This window comes from Acinonyx jubatus, chromosome A1 (genome assembly GCF_027475565.1).
Source record: "Acinonyx jubatus isolate Ajub_Pintada_27869175 chromosome A1, VMU_Ajub_asm_v1.0, whole genome shotgun sequence".
In the NCBI taxonomy this organism is placed as follows: domain Eukaryota; kingdom Metazoa; phylum Chordata; class Mammalia; order Carnivora; family Felidae; genus Acinonyx; species Acinonyx jubatus.
This window is the reverse complement of record NC_069380.1, coordinates 8,951,941-8,957,940: the sequence shown is the minus strand read 5'-3', so window position 1 is coordinate 8,957,940 and position 6,000 is coordinate 8,951,941. Positions and strand designations below refer to the sequence as shown.

The window sequence follows — 6,000 nt, the reverse complement described above, 5'->3', positions numbered from 1 at the left end:
GCCTAGGAAATGTCTACTCATATACCATCGGTTGAAGGATACTAGGAGACAAAGCCCAGAGACAGCAGGGCAGCGAACTAAACTGCCCCAGAGAAGCCATGGCAAGACTGAATTGTAAACAAATAATGCTCTCTGTCTTAAGAATCAAGGGTGGCCCCTAGGTTTCTGGCTTACCCAGCTGGATATATTGGGGTGCCCTTCCCTGAGAAAGGAAACCTAAGAAACGAATCAGGCTTGGGAGACCCCCTGGGCTCAGTCTTGGATATTTGGTTTGGGATGTCTTTGGATAGCCAAGTCGCAGGAGCTACAGAGAAGCATGGCCTGGAGGTATGTACTTGGGAGATGATGGCAAAGACTGCCAGTTGTACCCAAATATCCATCCACTTACCCCTTCTTCTTCAGTCGAACCTTGAGTTTTTTTTCTTTTCCAACCTCTCTTGAATGGAGTAGTTGCCTGACTACATTTTAACCAATGAAATACAGGAAATGTCAATTATGACTTCTAAAAACTATCCTAAAAGGAAAGAGTATGTCCTTCCTCCTGTTTTATCGGTCCCTGCTGGCAGAAATGTGGTTGTGATGGTTTAAGCCCAAGGGGTCAACCTGGGCCGTGAGGTAAAAGTCCGAGGTTGAGAACGGCAGAGAGACGGCAGAGAAAGAAGACTAGTTCCCTGAAAAGAAAAATCACTTTTATAGTATTTAAGTTACTGTCACTTGTAGTCAAACCCAGTCCTAACTGTCACAAGAGTCATGGGAGCGAGGAAGTGCGAGACACCGCTGAATTTAACACTAGGTTTTCAAGAAGAGAATGTGGAACGAGAGGTGAGGAGGGCCCAGGACTGAGCTTCCGGGAGCTCTAAGGTGTAAGCGCCAAGTAGAGGAGGGGACCACCCACAAACAGAGACAGACGCAGCTGAGGGGTAAAAGGAAAGTGAAACTTGGTTGTTCTGGACAGGAAAGGAGGAGAGCATGTCAAGGAAGAGGAAGTGGCCAAAAGTGGGAGACCATCCAACAAGTGAACAGCAGAGGAGATGAACTAAGTTCAGAAGATGACAAGGACGCGGGGGAACACGGCCTTTGATTCTCAAGAGTAACCTCTGAAAGACTTAGGAACAAAATAAGGCTGTATTGGGGCTATTAAAACATGATTCCTAAAAAAAAAAAAAAAAAAAAAATACCCATAATTCCAAATATTTCTAAACCACCAACGGCCCAGAGTACCGTCCAGGATGCTTTAAGAGGAAAACGACTCCGTTCTAGACTTCTGTTAGAAGGTAAGCGGAAGTGATGGAGAAGACAGATGGGCCTCAACATGACTTTCTGTCCTTACACGTCAGGTTTTCCTCTCCACTCTCTCCTTTGCCCCCACCTCTGCCTTCTGCACAGCTTCCATCAAAAGCCTCCACCTCTCTGGCCTGTCCTTTGTCCTGTCCCCACACTGCTTCTCATTGTTTTCTTAGGAAAACATGATAACTTCACTCTCTTGCCCCAAATCCTTTCAGGACTTTCCACTGACTACGTTTTCAAGTTTCAATTCCTTAGTCAGGCATATTAGTCTTTCAAGATACAACCCTGACTTTTCTCTCTCATCTATCCATATAGTCTGCCTCGACCATATCAAAGGACAAGCTCCAGTCAAAATCTAACTGTAGTCACATGGGAAACCCCAAGGAGTACCACTCGTCTGTGACCAGTCAGAACGAGAAAACATTAAATATTGCTGTTTCAAGACACTAAGTTTGGGGGGGGGGGTGCTACACAGCAATAGATAAGCAGAACAGAAGTGGGTACCAGGAGGGGGGGGTCCGGCATTAAAAACTTAAACCATACGGCATTGGCTTTGGAACAGGCCGTGGCCTACAGAGTCTCGGGAAGATGGTTATTGGGGCCTATAAGAACAGTGAGAAAACTGACAGCGAGGGAAATCATTATTGGAAGCAGGAGTAAAGTGACTAGCAAGGCCGTCACCTGCAGTAACGCGGAAAAGAAAAAAATGTAACTAGTGGATAGTGAGACCGGCTAAGGAGATTTCAGGCGGGATGTTGAAAGTGTCACCTGAGTCCTGTTAGCCACGGATGGTAAGGGGCAGAGAGAAATGAAGAAGAAGAAGAAATTGTTAGGTTTCAGATGTAATTTAGAGAAAATGAAGAGAATCCAGGATTGCCTAGGTTCAAAATTAAGCTCCTTGGTATCCGCCGCCCCCCACCCCCCGCCAGAGAGTAAATTATTTATTTTCTTATTTATTTTAGGTTTTTTTAGTGTTTATTTTTGAGAGAGAGAGAGACAGACAGAACATGAGTGGGGGAGGGGCAGAGAGAGAGGGAGACGCAGAATCCGAGGCAGGCTCCAGGCTCTGAGCTGTCAGCACGGAACCCGACGTGGGGTTCGAACTCACAGACCGCAAGATCATGACCTGAGCCGAAGTCAGACGCTCAACCCACTGAGCCACCCGGGCGCCCGGAGAGTAAATTTTTTATAAAGTAGGATGACCAAAGAGCCTCTCAAGGATGTGGCTCTACTTTAAGACTTCAGAAATACTTAGGGGTGTGCCTCCTACCTAGAACCCTCAGCTAGGCAAAAGATTTCTAAGAGTTTTAACAGCATTGCCCCACAGAATCCTAACCTTAAGCCCAAAACCAGACAGGGTCCTATCTCAAAAACACTTGTGAGTGTGGCTTTTGTAAACTCCAAGATTCCTAGGAACCCCACAATGTGTTTATGAGTTTGAGTGGATGGGTGCACCATCAGCCAGCGTGAACTAAAAGGGGCAGAATGACTCAAAACTGAAAAGAAGCCTCTAGACCTTCGAACTTCTATGGGCAGGAAGCCGGCTAAGGGAGCTATTCAGTGGCAAATGTGAGCCATCTCTCACAGCAAAGAAAGGGTGATTCAGAGGACAGAACCAGGGACCATGGAGAGTGATGCCCTGAGGGCAGGACTGTGACCCAGGATGGAACTGGAGGCAATACCTAGCCCGATTTCAGAAATGCTACGGACAGGTGACTGCTCTACGTGCCTCCCATTCTTCCTGCCCCCTCTGAGCAGGAGTGTCTCCTACAGGTATTTGTACACCCCAGTGTATATTGGGTGCTTGTGTGTAGGGGTGCAGGTAGCCTGTCTTTTTAGTTCACAGGTAGTTCTATTGACAGGAAACTGTTTAAGGAACACCACCGGAAGAGGAAGCCATTTGTGCCTGGACTGTATTTAGATGACAAGTTCCAGGTTTTTCCATCTGATTCTTATGCGCTTTGGGGGCAGGTGCAAAAGGGTGTGAACATTTTTGCTTGAGGGAAGGATGTGAATTATCATGCCTGGAGGGCAGATGGGATTTTCTGAAGACAGCCACCACAGAGTCTCCATCCCCCAAGCTCTTCCGCACTGGTGGGAACTCGCCACTTCCTCATCAAGAGGTGAAGATTATTTCTCTCTGCCTGCTTCTACTGGGAAGGGCCTGTGTCTGCCGTGACCAGTAGAATATGGCAGCATCACTGCTGGGCCCACCGTGTCCACTGTGTCCACACAGTGTTTCACTGGCCTGGCAGTTTTCACTTCCTGCCTTTTAGAACACTCCCTCTGGAGCCCAGACTCCATGCTGTGAGGGCCCCAAGCTACACAGAGGGGCCACAGCCAACAGCCCACATAAGCTGTCAGTGCCATCTTGAATGTCCGGGTCCAGCTGTGGCCAACATCTGACCAAGACCACGTAAGGGACTCCAGGTGAGAACTAGTCACCGAACCCAGTCAACCCTCAGAGCCACAAGAGGTAATAATACGTTGTGATTTTTATGTTACTAGGTTTCGGAGTGGTTTGTAAGGTCCTCAATACTTGTTCGTTGAATTTGTGACCCAATTCACTGCACCTTGGAATTTTTAAAGCAAGTAATACCACAGAGGACAAAGACAAATATTTACACCACATGCTAACTTGCAAGGTTATCAATTTTTTGGTGTGAGGTGGTAGATGACCCACCTGTAAATGGCTTAAATTGGGGATTGGCAAACATTTTTATAATGGGCTAGATAGAAAATATTTTAGGTTTTGCCTCTGTCACAACTCTACAACTCTGCCATTGTAGCTTGTAGTCAGTAAGTAAAGGAATAAGCGTGCCTGTTTCCTAATAAACGATTTTACTTACAAAAGCAGGCTGCAGGGTGCTTTGGCCCACGGGCCATAGTTCGCTGACTCCTGCCTTTAAACATAGGGACTCATTATTTTGTAACAAGAACTGAGAGTTAATTCAAATAGATCAACCATATAAGCACGAACGTGGGTTCTCTCCACCTTTCTGCTCTGTCATCCTCAATTCTGTGAATTTTATTCTCAGGCTGGTCCCTTCACGCGGTTGTAAAATGGCTGCCACTTCCTCGAGCCTCCAGGCATCACATCCTGACACCCATGTCCCCAGTGGAGAGAGAGGACTGCTTCTCTGCATCCTGTTTAAGAGCTAAGAGAACTTTTCCAGAGGTCCTCCAGCAGACTTTCACGCCCCATGGGCTACAAGTGCATCTCACATCCATTCGTAAACCATGAGTTACCATTATCTTGACCTCAGACTACTCCAGCTTCCCCCCATCGGAAGCTTTGCCCAATACGGGAACAAGATGGGCTTCCGTTAGCAAGGAGTCTAGCTACTGGGTGGGCGATAACCCAGAAAACCAAGCAGAAGCCCAGAGGCATTGGCGATAGGGTGCGCAGAAGATTCGAGGGCCAGATCCTGATGCCCAGCTTGGTTGGTTAGGGGAACAACAAGGAAACAAAGCACGTGTCGTCCAGGGGCTTCCGGAAGTTCCTAGTCCACAGCGTCAAGGAGCTTGAAGTGCTGCTGATGCCCGACAGATCTTACTGTGCAGAGATTTCTCACGATGTCTCCTCCAAGAACCACAAAGCCCGTCTACAGATTGCAGGTGGCAAGAGGTGTGAGGCTCTCTGCGAACTCCAGGCGGCCAGGCCCAGCCGAGGCCACGGAAACAAAAAGCCCCAGCCTTTCGGCGTGTACTGCTTGAGGTCACTTTCTCCATGGAGGTTTTCCTGAGCCCTCCCTCAGGAGACACTGCCAGCTCCCTCCTTCGGTCCTCAACCCACACATCATGCCTTCGGCCCCCTACTTGTCTATGCCCCCCCCCTGAACTGGGACTTCCTTACTTTGACATCAAAGTGGCTGCTGCCATTCCTGGCCCACAGAAGGCCATCACCCATGTGTGATGGCAGGCGGAGGAGGGTGCAGAGGAAGTCAGCCCCCCAGTTCCCTGGGTCATTAACGTTAACACTGTGGAATTATCTCTGCCTTGCTCTTCTTTTCGGAGCGGTGGCCTCAAGCTTGCAGACTTGTGCCCTTGAGCCAGGATCCCGTCAGGCTGAGAAACCCAGTTTGCTTGTTCTCCTTTTAGTCGGGGCTGGATAGGAACCCCGTGGGCAGTGTTGGGCCACAGACTTTTGGCAAGTGGTGCCATGGGCTTGACTCTTAACTTTTCCCACAGTCCTTCAAACGGACCCTCTGCCCTGCAGGATGGCTTTTAGTGGAATGTCACATGTCCTCGGCACTCGTCTGTGGTCCCTGGGACGGCACCTACCACACTATCTAGGCTGCGTGTCTTTGGTCTGTCTCTCCTGCACGATGACCAGCTTTGTGAGGACAGGCGTGCTCTTAGGATCATTTCTGAACCCAGTGCCTGGAAAACGCAGAAGAGATGTTTAACGAATGGATGAATGTCAGTGATGTTTCTGTAAACACACACACACACACACACACACACACACCCCTTTCTCTCTTTTTTTTAATTTTTATTTATTTATTTTGAGAGAGAGACACAGCATGAGCAGGGGAGGTGCAGAGAGAGAGAGGGAGAGAGAGAATCCCGAGCAGGCTTCCCGCTCAGTGCAGAGCCCGACTCGGGGCTTAATCCTTGGAACCACGACCTGAGCAGAAATCAAGAGTCCTATGCTTAACCGGCTGATCCACCCAGGCGCCCCTCGTGCACACACCTTCCAACGGCCCCAGA

General features: G+C 48.7%; 2 long non-coding RNA genes across 2 annotated transcripts in view; one reads left to right on the top strand and one right to left on the bottom strand.

The window, feature by feature from the left end:
• The first annotated feature begins 1,546 nt into the window (after positions 1-1,546).
• On the top strand, positions 1,547-5,702 carry LOC113600882 (uncharacterized). Its single transcript, XR_003421983.2, has 2 exons — positions 1,547-3,717; positions 4,326-5,702. It is a non-coding gene; the product is annotated as an uncharacterized LOC113600882 (long non-coding RNA).
• Positions 5,234-6,000, bottom strand: part of LOC128313534 (uncharacterized) — a 59,864-nt gene continuing 59,097 nt past the window's right edge. The window contains exon 5 of the long non-coding RNA XR_008294394.1: positions 5,234-5,670. This is a non-coding gene — a long non-coding RNA (uncharacterized LOC128313534). The remainder of the gene's footprint in view (positions 5,671-6,000) is intronic.